Here is an 18,687-nt window from a genome sequence, read left to right as displayed (position 1 = left end):
TATACTCTAGTTCCACCCACCTTGTTGCAAATGGCAAGATTTCATTTTTTGATGGCTGAATAGTATTCCATTGTATATATATATATATACCACATCTTCTTTATCCATTCATCTGTCAGTGGACATCTGGGCTCTTTCCAAATTCTGGCTATTGTGGACACTGCTGCTATAATGATTGGGATACATAAGCCCTTCGGAATCACTGTTTGTATCCTCTGTATAAATACCTAGTAGTGCAATTGCTGGGCCATAGGGTAGTTCTGTTTTTAGCTTTTTGAGGAATCTCCACATCTTTGTTTTAAATATAAACCCTGCTTCTGATAAGTCTTTAGTTCAATAACTACTCATTGAGAACCTACTCCGTTTAAGGTCTTTCCTGGGTGCTTGTGATACATTAATGTACAAGATCTGTTTCTCTGTTTTTAAGAAACATATATCTAGCAATTAGATGGGACCAGTCTGTTATAGGTGAAATTCCAATCTCACCACTTTCTTGTTGTACAACGTTGAGCATGTATTCTTAATGTTTCTGAGACTCTGTTTTTTCACCTATAAAATGTAGACTAGGAATATTGTAAAAAATTAAACAAAAAGACATGTAACATAATTAACAGTGCTTGGCACTCATTAAAGTTTTAATGAATGCTAACTAATAATATCATTGTTATTATTGCCATTGTGTTAGACATGCATAAATGACAGGGTAAATGGAATAGAAATAGATATGCTTACTTGAACTTCAAGAACATGGTTGTAAGACTATAATAGGATGTGCCAATTTACCTAATATTAACTAATGTTAAAATATTGGATTTGTGCCAATTATTAATCTTTGGTGCATTGATGTAGTTAATGTCCTTTATAGGTCTGTGTTTTTCGAAGGAAGTATTATATTTTATGGACTCTGAGAAACAAACTGAGGGCTTCAGAGGGGAGGAGGGTGGGGGAATGGGATAGACTGGTGATGGGTAGTAAGGAGGGCACGTATTGCATGGTGCACTGGGTGTTATACGCAACTAATGAATCATCGAACTTTACATCAGAAACCAGGGGTGTACTGTATGGTGACTAACATAATAAAAAAATATGATTATAATAAAAAAAAGAAATTTCTTAATCATTTTAAGTTGAAATATATACCATGATGGCATGAAAGGGGAAAATAATTAATAAATGTTCTACAGGTCAGTGTCTTGTTTTATCACAATGTTTTTAAGTAAAGTTTATATGATTCAAAAGTGATAAAATATTGTTCACATATTTTGTCTCCCTTTATCTTTTACCCATTCAAAAGATAGTAGTGAAATGTTTAAAATTCTTATATAACTAGATTTATCATAAATATTAACTGAGAAATGAATGGTGACAATTACCTATTCACTTTAGCACATTAATAAAGTTACAACTACAGGCGGAAAGATTTTGCCCACATTTATGAAAATATAAGGGAATAGTTTATTTGGAGACATGGTAGAAGTATTGTTTAAGAAACTATAAAATTGGAACTGTGAAGCATCAAGTCAGACTGGCTAGAATAAATCTGAAGCTGTAGGATAAATACCTAATTTCCACCAGGGCATTTACGTGGTAAAGCCAATTCCTGGGGAATCGATTAAACCCCAAACGGTCCACATAGCACAGTTTGATAACTATATTTCAATGTAATTGGTTTTCCTTACAGTGCTATGTATTTTAGTTTATGCGTTTGCAGTATTATTCTAATGAGGAGGCTTTGAGTTTGACTGAAGCTCAGAGGGGTCTGCGGTACACACGAGACTAAAAAAACTCTTGGAGTGGGGGCTGTATCACCAGTGAAGCCTGGTTGTCTGATTGGAACCCAAGCTCTATACCACTTACTAGGTTTCTGGTTTGGGGCAAGTTTGTCAACTTCTATCCCGGTGTTCTCATCATTCTTTAGCAGAGTTTGCAAGTCAACAGCCTGTATTCCCAACATGTTTTTGTCTTTCCTCAAAGGTTTATAAAGAAATCAAACTAATTTAATAAAATTAGATAACGGAAGATTTCATAAGAAAACAGAGCTTCATAGATTTTCTTTAAAAATGAAAGAAAAACAAACCTGCCAACATTAGGCCAGAATTCTAAGCTGTAAATGAGTTTTTAGACTGGGCTAACACCAGAGATCTTATCTGTTTTGTCTTGCACTAGGTAATATGCACTTTTTATAGCCTTCTCAGGTGATCTGACAAAAGTCTTGTCTTACTTATTTTTTCTACGGTGGATCACAGGGTACTAAACATATAGTTTGCACTTGAAGACTACATTGGAGCTACAGAAGAAAAGTTATCCTGGTCTTCTTATCTCTTCACAACTTTCCTGTATAATCCTGAATTTGCTTACTTAACCAGAACACTGAATCTTAGGTTCTAAGGTGAGGTGACTTGGAACTGTTAGCCCAGCAATTTCTGGAACTAGGGTTCCCTTTTACCTCTTCTCTTCTTTTCCCATCACCTTGCATCTTAAAGCTATGCCCCAGAATCTCTTCTCCTCTCATACCCTGAAACAATCTTGCTGGCTTATTGGTGTCAGTTCTGAATGGCATTTTGGTGTGTTTTCACTGGGGGGATGACATGCAAGTTGGTGGAAACCTTTACATTAAGGTGACAGAGAATACCTGGAGGGGAGCAGGAAGGATTATAGAAGAGACCTGGACATCCCCAGTGAGGCATATACAGCTCAGCACTTGTCTCTCCAAGGGTGAAATATTCTGATTTAATGCTGATTTTAACATTGCTGATTTTATTATTGATGAAGATGATGTATGTATTTATTCTCAGATATTTATTACTAAAAGCTTAAAATGTGACAGGCTTCATTCTATGTATCACAAAAAACATACTAATGTCGCTAGGGAATATACAATAACAAATTCTTACAGTGTATAGTAGGACATGAATCATCTGACTCTTGCTTACCTCCTTATTTTACATTCCTTTCCCCCTTAAACACTAATTTTACTCTTCCTCCCATGTGCTACACTCCATTCTTTTGAGGGCTTTAGACATGCTATTTTATCTGCTTAATTGTTACAACAACACTACAAAGTGTGTGTCAGGGGGTAAAAGTATAGTTTTTGTACGCAATTAAAGTTAAGCTGTAATCAGTCCAAAACAGACAGTTATAACAAGAAGTTTTTTTGCAAGCCTCACGGTAACCACAAAGAATAAAATCTGTAGCAATACAAGAAAAGATAAAGAGAAAAGAATCAAAACATACCATTACAAAGAACCAACACATCGAAAGTAAAGATGAGGAGAAGAGGAACAAAAGGAACTACAAAACAGAAAACAACAAAACAACTATAGTAAGTCCTTATCTAAAAATAATTACTTTAAATGTAAATAGATTAAACTCACCAAACAAAAGACATAGGGTCACTGAAGGGATAAAAAGCAAGATCCAACTATATGCTGTCTATAAGGTATCTGCTTTAGATTTAAGGACACACACAGGCTCAAAGTGAAGGGATGGAAAAATATATTTCATTCAAATGATAACCAAAGGAGAGGAGGAGTATACTTATATTGAAAAAAAATAGATTTTAAGTCAAAAACTGTCACAAGAGCAAAGAAGGTCATTATGTAATGCTAACGGGTCAATTCAACAGGAAGATGTAACAATTAGAAATATATATGCACATGAGAACACCTAAATATATAAAGCTAACATTGACATATCTGAAGGGAGAAACAGCAACACAATAAAGTAGGCTTCAACACCCCAAATGATAATGGACAGATGATCCAGACTAAATATCAGTAAGGAAACAGCAGGTGCGAACAACACTACAGACCGAATGGACCTAACAGACATATCCAGAACATTTCACCCAACAGGACCAGAATATACATTCTTCTCATGTACACATGAAACACTCTCCAGAAAAGATCACATGCTAGGTCACAAAACTAGTCATTACAAATTTAAGAAGACTGAAATCATCCCAAGCATCTTTCCCAACCATACTGGAATGAAACTAGAAATCAATACCAAAGGGAAATGGAAAAATTCATAAATATGTGTAAATTAGCATACTTTCAAATGACCATTGTATATTAAAAAAAAACAGATGTTAGACCGTATCTCAAGAAAAATGAAAATGAAAACACAACACACCAAAATTTATGGGACGCACACCTTCCTGGGTATCCAGGATTATTTAAAGGATATAAAACCAGAGTCCCTTTTCCTATAGATTCTGACCTTCTCAATTTCCCTTGACTTTTAGGAAGTTTTATACTTGAACTACCGCAGGATAAAATGAATTGACAATTAAAAGTCCTACACATGATAATAGTACTTGAAAGGACCTCATAGAAGATCTAATCAGATCAGAGGTTTGTACAAGGTCCCATAATTAATGGCAGAATTCCAGAGTCAGAATTTGATAGGGGCAACTACTTATCTCTGAAATTCTCTCTACCTCAACATTTCTGTGATTACTATGATACAAAGAATGGTGGAACAGTACCAAAGAAAACACAAAAGGACAGTTAGAAAAACATAATTAGTTTAAAAATTGTACCAAATCACTGCTTCTGACTGTGCTCTGAGTCAAATGCTATGGCAGATACTAAAAACAGACTTACAAGCAAATGAATAACAACAACAAAAACAAGCAAGGGCAAAGTTTCTGTTCTTAAAATGCTTATAAATTACAAGAAGAAAAGACACAGACTTAAGAAATGGTTAAGCAACAATCTAAAGCAATGTATAAAATCAATAATGCAGGAAATATTAGCTGTGAGAAGAGAGAGAAGTTAATAAGAGAGAAAGAGAAGTTAATAAAAGAATTGAAAAAGCCTCCCCTGAAGAGGTGGGGCTTAAGTTAAACCTTGAAGGTGGGTGTTATAAAATCATACTATGTCTTGGTTCTAAAATCACTGCAGTTTTTTGAAATGCAAACTGTAACATCTTCTAAGTAAAGTAGGTTTTCTGGTACAAAGGGACGGGGGAGCACAAACTGTTAACTGACCAGAAAAAAATGGCACATGAAACAAATCACTTTTTTTCAAGTTTTTTATATAAAGTGTCACAAATCCCCAACTATATCATCAACATCATCAAATGAAAGGCCACATTCCTGATTATCCTTGTGGCTCCTAGAATGAGCCGGGAACAGTAGTTCTTTGAGCAGAAACAATGGATCAAACAAATCTCAATTTTATTGTGTATGGGTACATTTAATTTTTGAACAATGTTAAGTATTCTGATATCCCTATATACATTTATTCCTGGTTGCATTTATTAGACTATACTTAGAGATAAACTTGTAAAACAAGCTCAACAGAGGTAAATGGAGAACAGGGAATCTAATTGCTTAAAGAATAAAAAAGAGAAGAAAAATATTTGCTCTACTGAACCACACTACACACAGTTTCAATTAGGCTAATGACTCTCTGAGGTGAAGAGATGGCATCATAAAATCAGGTTATTTCCTGAAATTGTTTGCTAGGTTTGTCTTTCACAGAGTTGGGACTCAGTGTTATATGACAGGTAAAAAGGGATGCTCAGATAACTTATTGTCAGCAGAGAATACGAGGCAAGGAGGGAGAGGACCCTGTAGGTGGAGGGCTTAGAATGGAGAATGGGAGTCCATTATGCAAATTTTCCTAGGTTGATGCTTATGCCAACCATCTAGATTTTGTCTTTGGGGTTAACTTCCCATGTTGTTCTCCTAATACTTGGAATCTTATTTTCAAGCACACGTAAATTTCCAGATAATGAAACTCATGACATTTATATGGCTATAATCCTAGCAGTGTGTATGTTAAGATGCTAAACTGGAACACAAAATCTGCAGTCTGACAAAAGATTTGCAGCATTCCTCACCCTGATGAGCCAACCGTATGCTGTTGATCAGAACGAAATATGAAAGACTCAACTTGGAACCTTGATCTCATCACCAGAGTTGAGAAGGTGGGAGAACAGATTTGTAATATTCAGAGAGTCATAAATAAACCAAAGGTATTTAAATTATTATTTTAAGATTTTATTTATTTGACAGACAGAGAGACAGCCAGCGAGAGAGGGAACACAAGCAGGGGGAGTGGGAGACGAAGAAGCAGGCTTCCAGCAGAGGAGCCTGATGCGGGGCTCAATCCCAGAACACCCGGATCATGCCCTGAGCCGAAGGCAGACACTTAACAACTGAGCCACCCAGGCACCCCATAAATTATTATTATTTTTTACTAATGTTAATTCATTGGTGGATCTCTCAAGTGACCGTTAAATATATTCCTAAACTGAACTGGTTGTACTTCATCACAAGAAACACACTTCAGAGTATCCTGTTTTGACTTTACTAAATTCAATAGCCTTTAAATTTTAAACAAGTGACAGTTGCAATCTATAGTTGTATAGATTCAGCACATGGACTATTGGGTCAATATAGTAAGATATTTTTTCACTTATTTATGATTTTAAGTATTTGTCTATCTTGCTATACAGCCATCCCCCCATCCATCTCCTTTTCCATTTATCTGCTCATCCATTCCCCTAATGATTGGTTTATCTTTCTTTCAACTCTTTACAATGTATTTATCCCATCAGTCATCTCTATATATTCATCTGTCTTTATCTAAACCCAAGCTAGTACAATATTACAATGTTATGCTAACTTTGACAATGGCAGGCAGGCAGATAATTATTTGTGGTTACAGTTCATCCACTTATATGCATTAAACATTTCTTCTATGTGTAGCTCTCAGAATGACAATGACCAAATGCTCTTGAAGATAACCTAGCCCTTGTTCAATTGAGAGAGACAGAGAGAGAGAGGGCAAGAGAGAGGGAGACAGAGAGAGAAGACAGGCACATTCTAGGATACTGTCATTATATAGATACATGACCTTTGGAAAATTATTCCCCAATTCTCACTTTCATGATCTGTAAAATCAATAGATACTGCTAGATGATTTCTATCTTCTAAAAACTCCCGTTATTAGCTATATCAAATATGTTGAAAGACCACTATTTCATAGGTCCTTTAAGTCAAATACTGTGTTTAATCAGGGGGAAAATGGCTCAGATCCTTTAGGACATAACTATTTATCTTTTGATTACAGAAACAATATAACAAAAAGTATAGCACCAAAATAACTTGTTACTGCTTAGAAAATAAACATGTATCTCTATTTGTAGGTGGATGACCTAGATCCTGCCTCTAGCATGACCCTGAAAAAGCTGTGTCCTTGGGTCTTAGTGTCATCTTTTAGAATGGGAGCGTGGATAGAATTTACTGTATACCACATATTAATCTTTTATATATATATAAAAGACTATAAGAATTTTCTGGAGTTAACTGTACTACTTTAAAATTGGAAAATCCACTCTAGGGAACTTAGGGACAGAATATAAATAAGATACATTCTTATTCTCATCAAAGATGGGTTACAAAAACATTAAATACCAAATATTTTTACTTACCAAGAACCTTCCACTTTTTCCTGACTTTTAAACTAAAATAATCCATTCATCAGCACCTTTGTCACCAATAAAAAATTTCATTGTAACTTCAGTGTACAGGGGTACTATACTAGGTGTCGGTGCTTTCACACTTGCCTCTTTTCTTAGAGGCTATTACAAGAGACTAGGAGAGAATCTACTCTTAAAACATGCATATGTCTCAGGGGAAGGAATATTCAAATATATGTTTATATCCGACAGAAGTTGAATAGTCCAAAAGTGGGTCTCTGTGCAGTAAAATGTTGAGTATAGGTTTGATGGTGCCCTGTAGTTACTGCCATATTGTATGAGGACAATTAACATGACCAGAGCTCTGTGACTGCGGAGACTGATTACATAAATAGTTCTGCCATGAACTACCAGTTTCTTGCAGTAGCATCACTTTGTTGACCAACTGAATGAGGAGGATAAATGCGAAACAAGTATTTCATTTTTGTATGAGGAAATCAAGGGGTATGATCAGTCTTCCTAGACTTAAAGATGTGGCTACTAAGTTTTCTCATGGAATCCTTGACATCTTTATTTCTAAGGGTATAGATCACTGGATTCAAGAGGGGGGTGAAAATGGTATAAAATACTGAGAGCACTTTGTCTTTTGGGAAGTTTGTGAAAGGCCATACATAGATGAAAATGCATGGGCCAAAGAAAAGAGTCACAACAGTGAAGTGGGCACTGCAAGTGGAGAGCGCTTTGGAGGACCCACCAGAGGAATGTTGCTGAACAGTGACCAGGATGACCGTGTAGGAAATCACCAAGAGGATGAAACACACCAGGGCAATCGTGCCACTGGTTGAGATCATGAACACTCCCAGAATGTATGTGTCTACTCAGGCGAGTTTGATCACCAAGGGGAGGTCACAGAAGAAGCTGTCCACTTCATTGGGTCCACAGAAGGGCAGATTCACAGTAAATGCTAACTGACTCAGAGCATGAAAGATGCCAACAATCCAGGAAAGCGTGACAAGCCCAACACACATTCTTCGGTTCATAATGGTTAAGTAACGTAGAGGTTTACATATAGCCACGTACCGATCAAAAGACATAGATATCAGCAGTACAATCTCAGCACCCCCTAACAGATGCAGGAAAAATATCTGAGTGATGCAGCCTTCAAAAGAGATGGCTTTGTGCTCACTGAGGAAATCTGCAATCATTTTGGGGGTGGCGAATGAAGCCAGAGACATGTCAATGAAGGAGAGATTGCCCAGCAGAAAGTACATGGGGGAGCGAAGGCATGGCTCTGACACGATGGTGAGCACAATAAGGAGGTTGCCCAATACAGTGGATGCATGGACTATGGAGAAAAACAGGAAATAGAAGATCTGGAGTTCCCAAGAACTGGAGAGACCCCGTAGTATGAATTCAGTTATGACTGACTGATTATTCCAGGCCATTCAGTCTGATTTCTGGAAGGACTCTGACATTTCTAGATGGGAGGAGAACTAGGAAAAAATACAGTGATCAAATTCAAAGTGAGATTTTTTGCATGAAATAATTTAGTGGTAGCCTACTACCAGATAGTTCCCTGTTTTATCACTTCCCTGCTCACAGTGTTCAAATATTTCCCCATGTCTTTCCAGATATCTTAATTGATTCAATTCGAGATCAATTCTTATGACTTAGAAATTTGCTTACAGGGGGTGTCTGGGTGGTGCAGTCATTAAGCGTCTGCCTTTGGCTCAGGGCGTGACCCCAGGGTTCTGGGATGGAGCCCCACATCAGGCTTCTCTGCTGGAAGCCCGCTTCTTCCTCTCCCACTCCCCCTGCTTGTGTTCCCTCTCTTGCTGGCTGTCTCTGTCAAATAAATAAATACAATCTTTAAAAAAAAAAAAGAGAGAGAGAAATTTGCTTACAAGATGCAAATCTTCATAGAAAGAAAGAAAAATTCAGCTATTTTAAGATTTACTCCTCAGTTTATAAAATACCTAAAAAAAATTTCACAGCTAACTTCCAACAAGTTTTGAAGGGAAAGGGAATGGTAACCTTTTTCAAAACATCATGATGAATGAAGGACTGGAATGAACAATGTTCGAGAATCATGATAGTGGGAACACAAAAGTGGAAAGGAATGTGGGCACTGTCTCCTTACAGTAGTTAGGATAAAGGAATAGAAATAAGGGGAGGGAAAATGGCTATAGAGAAACATAATATGTTCCAATTTTCTAATGGAGATTGTCTAGAATAAAAATGAAATAGCCTCTCATTTTCAGTTTATTTCAGTTATGCAGACATGAATAACCCTTGTTCCATACCACCAAGGCCAAATATTTTTCAAAGGTTGGTGAACATTATGTAGCTAGAGCCTGAAGGTTTCATACATTTCCAAGTATATTTTACATAGAAAGACCATTAAGTAACATGCTGCCTGAATTTACATATTTTTTGAACTGCTAGATTTTATAGACTTTCACCAAAGCAGTTTGAAGCAGAAAACGCTTCCTGTTTCAGGAGTTCACTTGGAACAAATAGGAGACAGGTTATATAGAGACAGAAGATGGTATGGTGAATCTAGGAGAAGTTAGATAATACTATATGCCTCAAAAGTTAAAACAAGACTTCTTAGGTAAACTAGTTCCCACTGAGATCTGAGACTTTACAAACTGCACTGAAAGCCAACTGAGAGGATGTGTACTTAAAATTCATGACAAACTCCTTTCATCTTGCCACTAAACTAGCTTTTTTTCTTTTTCCTTTCTCAAAACTCTGCCATAAGTGTATTTTAAATGAACTGTTCTAAGACTAAACCAATTATTACATGCAATTACCTGTACTTGTTGGCTTTTTTCCCCTCCTGAAGTTTGGGTGCCCCTTCTTTAATTCCACATTGCTCTTCTGACTTTATCTATTCCAAAAACTTTTAGATTTGTTTCTTCGCCCACATACCTGATATTAAAATGGACGTTACAGCTCTCACTTAAATTGGCATAGCGGAAATAGCAGCAGCTAATTCAGAAAATGTGAATTCAAATCTTGTCCTTGATATGTAAGATTGGATAATTTACTAAATCAACTGATGCCTTGATTCTTCATAAATAATGTAAGTGGGTTGATTTGGATGATTTTAAGATCCTTCCACACACATATTAATATTGCAATATTCAACTAATACCTGCAAGCAATGACAATTGCTCCAGAGTGACCTCACATCAATACTGTGCCTAATTTTTAAGTAAAGGAGGCTCACAATCCTTGGGACCATTTGTATTTATAATGTCTGTATTGGTAAGAATCGATTCAGTAAATTACATGATATGAAAAAGACCAGCGGCTGCTTGGGGAATAAACAGATGATCAAGTTGCAGTGAGAATTATTAAAACACTCAAGTTAGTTTGGTCAGAATTAAAGATGGATCACAAAATATTGTGATTGTTCTTAAGTGCTTTATGTACATGGTATGGATACTGTGGGGCAGGGAAGCCATAAGGGATAATTTTTTTCTTGGACCACAGCAAAGATAAGTCAAGTAAGCTCTTTTAATTTGATTCGTGGAATTGCAAATGTTATCTCTCAGTTCCTCCACTAATTTTTAAGGATAAGGGCTGTGTTTACCTGTTTGGAGAAAAATCTATACTGCAAATAATAAAATCAATGAATGGTTGAGGGTTTAGATTTTATAATATTCACTGGAATCATTATGAAGTAGGGGAAGAAAAGAGAAATGAAAAGTGAGGAAACATCTGACACATAAGGATGTTAAGTGGTTATCAAGTCTTTAATATCTCTACATACTCAGAATAAAAACCAATAAAATTTAGATGACTATTAAATATTTCTATATTAACAAGAAATTTTGAAATATTTACGTTGTGCTTAGCTTGTACTCATAAGGTAAAAGGAAATAATTTGGTGAAACTATATTATATGCAGCTGGTGTAATATTAAGCACACTGGATGTCAGATTTGGAGGCCTGGGTTCACATCACAGGGCAAGATTTTACTACTTACCACATTATTTTGCATTTTAATTTCCTCATTTGTAATGAGAAATATAAAGCATACTCAGTTTCAGAAAAAATACTCAGCTTTTTGTAGTGAATTTTAAATGAGATAACACTAATTTCAAAAATATGCTAACCAAAACCACCTCACACCTGTTAGAATGGCTATCATAAAAAAGATAGTGAGTGTTGCCTAGGATGCAGAGAAAAGGGAACTCTGGCACACCACACCAGTGGTGGTGATATAATTGGTTCAGTCACTTGGAAGACAGTATGGAAGTTCCTCAAGAAATCAAAAATAGAACTATCATATATGATCCAGCAATCCCACTTTTGAGAAGATAACCAAAAGAAATGAAATCAGGATCTTTAAGAGATATCTGCACTCCTATATAGGTTCAATGTAGCATTTTTCACAATAGCCAAGATATAAAAACAACCAAAGCATCAGTCAACAGATGAATGGATGAAGAAGATGTGATACCATATACATATACATACAGAGGAATATTATTCACCCATGAGGAAGAGGAAATTCTGCCAGTTGCAGTAACATGGGTGGACTTGACAGCATTATCCTAAGTGAAATAAGTCAGAGAAGGAAAAATGCTACGTGGTATCACTTACATGTGAAATCTCAAGAAGTTGATCCTACAGACACAGAGTATAGAATGGTGGTTACCAGGGACTGGAGAGTGAGGAAGATGGGGAGACGCTGGTCAAACTTTCAGTTATAAGACAAACATGTTTTGTGGAGCTAATGCGGAGTGTGGTGATTATAGTTAACAATACTGTCTTACATACTTGAAGGTTGCTAAGAGAATACATTTTAAATGTTCTCACTACAAGAAGAAATGGTAATTATATGAAGTGATGGAGGGGTTAGGTAACTCTGTGGTGGAAATCATTTTACAATATATAAATGAATCAAGTCAACATGCTGTATACCTTAAAGTTATATAATATTATGTATCAATTATATCCCAGTAAAGCTGGAAAAAAATGTTAAAAATAAAAAGGATATGAACCATGTAGATTTTAAAAATATCTTCTATTAAACCCTGGTGGCTAATAAATAAACTATAAATCAAAATTAGAGATTTTCTTAAAATTCATGATAATAAATATATGACATCTCTGAATCTATAAAGAATATTTAAAATAGTGATCAGAGGAAAATGTATAGCTTTAAACACATATCAAAAATAATGAATTAAATTCCAAACTCAAAATTTAGGAAAACAATATAGCACAAGCCAAAATAAAACAAAGCTGAAGAGGGCGCCTGGGTAGCACAGTCCTTAAGCGTCTGCCTTCGGCTCAGGGCGTGATCCCGGCGTTACGGGATCGAGCCCCACATCAGGCTCTTCCACTATGAGCCTGCTTCTTCCTCTCCCATTCCTCTGCTGTGTTCCCTCTCTCGCTGGCTGTCTCTCTGTCACATAAATAAATAAAATCTTAAAAAAAAAAAAACAAAGCTGAAGAAATTAACAAAATCTCTAAGGGGAACAGAATTAAGTAATAAATCAAAATCTCAGTTCTTTAAAAAAAAAACTTCTTTGACTATATCTGGGTTGTTAGTTTTTACTTAGGTTAGGGACTCTATCAGTCAGAGTTCAGTTTAGGAAGCAGAGCCACTATGCATTAAGAGATAAAGGATTTAATCGTAGAAATCAGACCTTGAACAACTGTGGAAGGACCTACAGAAGTGAAAATATGAAATGAGGAGTTGCAGAATCAGAGGCAACATCAATGAGTCAATCTAAGAAACCAAGCCCATCTAGCCAATGAAGTAGGGTCATAAAAGGGGTGTTGGTAAAGAAATTATGTGAGGCTGTAACTTCTGTGCGTAGGCAGCGAAGCATCTGGTCATGGCCTGTGGCTACTATAGATCCTCAAATCCAGCAGTCCAGAAAAGGAACTGGGATGCAGTGTCACAGAGCAAAACAAGCAGGAACCTGCTGGCATGTCTGCTGCACCTGCATGTTTTCTAACGTAACCATAATCATTAGAGCATAACGGCTACTGCTTTATGCTGACTCCGCTCACATCTCAAACAAACCTCCTTTTAGACAATACTAACCCAGAAACCTGCAGGGAAGGGAATTAAGGGAAATGCAGTTCTTACATAACCACGCTGACAACAGAAAAATGCAGTACACTTAGGCCACAGTCTACAGGAGAAACTCAAAACAGTTAAATTTACTAGGGAGCTTGCCTGGTGCTGGAACCTCCAGGACGGGTTATCTGGTGCTCAGCTGGAGTGACTGAAATGGCTGGGGACTTCCTCTTTCTACATGGTATCTAATTTCCAATAGTCTAGCCTGAGCTTATTTACACGCATGAGGGATGTAAAAGCGGCAGGGTTCAGCTCTGGAACTCAGGCAACAATCCTATAGCCACATTCCATTGTGCAAAGCAATTTACAAGGCCAACAAAGATTCAAGGGGTTAGGCAAAAAAACGTTTCTTATTTGAGGGAGATGTGAAATATTCTGGTTGTTTTCAATATGTCACTACCCACTGTCTGGACACAATTATTTACATTCCTCCCACATAGAAAACATGCCTACTCAATTGCAAGACCCCCAAAGTCTCATGCAATTATGGCATGATCTTTTCTTCTGTATCCACTCCAGATATACATGTGGCCCCATGGGTGCAGATCCTCTTTATATTTAGGATATCTCTGAACTGCTCTATTCTCCACATACTCAACATACAATGATGAGACTAAGATCAGCTAATTGTGATGGGCGTGGCAACGCAAAAAGAAGAGAAATAAGACACAGCAGACGCTGGCCCACAGCATTTTTGAAATACTTCAGGGTACATTTCATCAATTTCCCTGACTCCAGGGCCAGGGAATACTACTTGACTTGGGCCTCATTCTGCCTCCCCTGGGGTAGTTCCCTGATCCATTGATCTAGGCAGCTCTTGGCTCCAACCTATGGATCATTTTTCTTTTTCCATAGGAAATGGCCTATGTTTTCTGCTGAGTAGTTCCCTCAGCCTACTTCAGGTCTACAGAATTTGGAGCCCCAGAGTTCTCTTTTAATTCACATTTGTAACACATCTTTCAAAATATTGTGGGCTCTCTATGTAACAGATGGTATACAAGAAGGATAAAGAGAAGGAAACGGCAGATCAAGTGTGTACAGCATCAGGGAAAGAGGGAGAGGAAGAGAGGGGTAAAATACAGTTACTAACCTAAGACTCTCTGGATTGTAGTGTAATATTCAGGGGTTTAGATTTGAGTTTTAAAGTTCCAGCACAGGGGGGCCTGGGTGGCACAGTCATCAAGCATCTGCTTTCGGCTCAGGGTGTCATCCTGGCGTTCTGGGATCGAGCCCCACATCAGGCTCCTCCGCTATGAGCCTGCTTCTTCCTCTCCCATTCCCCCTGCTGTGTTCCCTCTCTCACTGGCTGTCTCTCTCTGTCAAATAAATAAATAAAATCTTTAAAAAAAAAAGTTCCAGCACAAGGGGCAATGGTGAATTTTTGGAGCTAAGGCAGGGATAGCAAAAGCAGTTAATGGATAATACTACTTCCCCCCCCCAAAAAAATATATATATATATAATATACATTTGTTTAACATTTTATTTATTTATTTATTTTGACAGAGAGAGACAGCCAGCAAGAGAGGGAACACAAGCAGGGGGAGTGGGAGAGGAAGAAGTAGGCTCCTAGTGGAGAAGCCTGATGTGGGACTCGATCCCAGAACGCCGTGATCACGCCCTGAGCCGAAGGCAGAAGCTTAACTGCGCCACCCAGGTGCCCCCCCAAAATATATTTTATCAAGTTAAAAATTGTATACAAAAATTGTACCTGGCACAATTTAACCCCAATTATGAAAGGTTTGTGCCTTTTATTACCACTAATTAAAAATACAGTGGTCAAAAAGAGGCTAACCAGGAATCCAGTACCAACCAATGGAGAACTATCGACGAAAAGTGGCATTTCTTGCTTCGCATTTCAATTATTTCACATTTCTCATCTTCCTTTTTTTGGGGGGGAGGGTCTACTCAGATTACTTGTACTCCAGCCAATTTAAGTAATTTGTGTATTTCTAGGAATTTATTCATTTCACCTATTTAATTTATTAGCATATAATTATTCAGAGTATTTATTATAATCTTTTTTATTTCTGTAAGGTCAGTAGTGGTAACCCTTGCTGAGCTTACGCTCGTCATTTGACTCTTATCTCCTTTTCTCTGTCAGTCTAGGTGATGGGTTGTCAATTATGTCGCTCTTTTCAAAGAACCTTTTGGTTTCATTCATTTCGTCTATTATTTTACTATTTTCTAGTACGTCGTTTTTTGCTCTAATCTTTGTTATTTAGTTCCTTTTCCTTGCATTAAGTTTTGTCTTTTTTTCCTGTGGCTTAAGGTGGAAGATTAGGTTATTGACTGGAGATCTTTATTCTTTTTTTAAATATATGTGTTTACAGCTGTAATTTCTCTGTAAACACTGCTGCTTTAGCTATATCCCATGTTTGGGTATGTTGTGTCTTCATTTTAATTCATCTCAAAGAATATTATAATTCTTTGATTACTTCTTTGAGTTGATTATTTAGAAGTATATTTAATTTCCACATATTTGTGAGTTTACCAAATTTCTTTTTTTATTTTTAATTGATTTCTTAACCTCATTCCATTAAGGTCAGAGAACACGTTTGTTACTATTTCAATCTATTTATGGATATTTGTTTCATGGACTAGTATATGGTCTATTCTGGAGAATGAGCCATATGCTCTTGCGAATATATATACTGCGGTTTGGTGAACTATTCTACTGATATCTATTTGATCTAGTTGGTTTAGAGTATTGTTTGAGTCTTCTTTTCCTTGATATTCTGCCTAGTTGTTCTACCCATTATTGAAAGTGAGGTATTGAAGTCTCCAACTATGATCCAACTATTACTGTTGAGTTGTCTATATCCTCCCTCATTGTTGTCACTTTTTCCTTCATGCACACTGGTGCTCTGTTATTAGGCTCATATACTTTATGATTGTTATATCTTCCTGATGGATTGACCCTTTTATTATTATAAAATGTCTCTCGTTTTCTCTAGTAGGTTTTTGTTTTAAAGTCTATTTTGACTGGGGTGCCTGGGTGGCTCAGTTGGTTAGGCATCTGCCTTTGGCTCAGGTCATGATCCCAGGTCTTTGGATCGAGTCCTGCATCGGGCTCCTTGCTCAGTGGGGAGCCTGTTTCTCCCTCTGCCTGCCTCTCCCCCTGTTTGTGCTCTCTCTCTCTCTGATAAATAAATGAATAAAATCTTTTAAAAAAATCTATTTTATCTGATGTTAGTATACTCACTCCAGCTTTTCTGTGGTTGTTGTTTGCATGTTACATTATTTTCTATTATTTACTTGCAATCTCTATCTTTCAATCTACAATGTGTCTCTTTTAAACAGAATATAGCTGTATCTTATTTTGCTTTTTATCCAGTTTGGCAATCTCTGTCTTTTGATTGGGTTATTTAATTCATTCACATTTAAAATTGGTATTAATATTATTGGATTTACATCTGCCATTTTGCTTTTTATTTTCTCTGTGTCTCATGTTTTTTAAATTCTTCTACTTCTCCATTACTATTTTCTTTTGCATTGAATATTTTTAATGTAAACGTCTTTAATGATTTAAAAATTTTTTTTTTGAGAGAGAGAGAGAAAGAGGGAGGAAGAGAGAGCTGGGGGAAGGGAAAAGGAGAAGGAGAGAGACTCTTAGGCTCCATGCCCAGGGCGGAGCCCGACCCAGAGCTAGATCTCAGAACCCTGAGACCATGACCTGAGCCAAATCAGGAGTCGGATGCCTAACTGACTGAGCCACTCAGGCACCCCTATTTTTCAATTATTTCCGTAGTGGTTGTTCCAGGTCTTACTGTGTATTTTAACTTATCAGCATCAGCTTCAGATTTATATTAACTTAATTACAATGAGAACAGAAATAGTACTTCTATATAGTTCTATTCCCTTTTCTTCTTTTTTGTGATATTATTGTTACACACATTATACCTATAAATATTATACTGTTACAATTATTGCCTTATATAATCTTTTTAATTTTTAACTTCTTAATTTTTTTAAACTTCACACCAAGGGAAGAATATATTTTTTAAAAGTTTTTATTTAAATTCCAGTTAGTTAACGTACAGTCTACTATTAGTTTCAGGCGTACAATATAGTGACTTAACACTTTCATAAACACCTGGTGCTCATCACAAGTGCCCTCTTTAATCCCCATCAACTATTTAACCCATCCCTCCACCCACTACCCCTCTGCCTAGTGGATAAAGAATTATTGGCTGCATATTTTTCCCATTCAGCACATTGAATATTTCCTTCCACTGCTTTCTGGCCTGCTATGCCTCTGGGGACAGATCTGCTGTGAACTTGACCTGTCTTCCCTTGTAGGTTAAGGACCTTTTTTCCCTTGCTGCTTTCAGAATTCTTTCCTAGTTTATTTCCTTGTGTATTTTGTGAATTTGACTATGATATGGCTTGGTGATGACTGGCTTTTGTTGAATTTAATGGGAGTTCCCTATGCTTCTTGCATTTTGATGTCTGTGTCCTTCCCCAGGTTAGGGAAGTATCACCTATAATTTGTTTGAATAAACCTCTGCTCCTTTATCTCTCTCTTCATCATTTGGTACTCTTATAATATCAATGTTATTATGATTTACTAAGTCACTGAGTTCTCTAAGTCTACCCTCGTGGTCCATTACCTTTCTTTCCCTTTTCTTTTCTGCTTCATTATTTTCCATAATTTTATCTCTACATCACTGATTTGCTCCTTTGCTTCACCCATCCTCGTTTTTAAGGTCTCCATTTATGTTTGCATCTCGGTTATGGCATTTTTAATTTGGCCTGACTTGATTTTAGTTCTTTTATCTCTGCATCAAGGGATTCTCTAGTGCATTCTATGCTTTTTTCAAGCCCAGGCAGTATCCTTATACTCGTTGTTTTAAATTCGAGTTCAGACATCTCACTTATATCTGTGTTGATTAGCTCCCTGGCTGTGAGTTCTACCTTGTGTTTGTTCTTTTGGGGTGAATTCTTTTATCTTGTCATTTTGTCCAGAAAAGAAGAAAGAGAAAAAAGAACAACAAAAACAAAACAACAACAAAAAAAAAACAAGAAAAAGCAAAAAACAAAAAGAGAACAAGAAAACAAAAACACAAAACAAGAAACAAACAAAAATCCTAGGATGCTGGTGTGTTTTGGTTTGCTTGTTAAAAGAATTAGGATCCCTAAATAA

General features: G+C 36.7%; 1 pseudogene; it reads right to left on the bottom strand.

The window, feature by feature from the left end:
* Positions 1-7,931: 7,931 nt before the first annotated feature.
* LOC125281854 (olfactory receptor 4K3-like) lies at positions 7,932-8,879 on the bottom strand (annotated as a pseudogene).
* Between the last annotated feature and the right edge of the window lie 9,808 nt (positions 8,880-18,687).

This window comes from Ursus arctos, unplaced genomic scaffold (assembly GCF_023065955.2).
Source record: "Ursus arctos isolate Adak ecotype North America unplaced genomic scaffold, UrsArc2.0 scaffold_4, whole genome shotgun sequence".
NCBI lineage: Eukaryota > Metazoa > Chordata > Mammalia > Carnivora > Ursidae > Ursus > Ursus arctos.
Note: the sequence above shows the minus strand (reverse complement) of the source record. Positions and strands in the feature narration are given on the sequence as shown.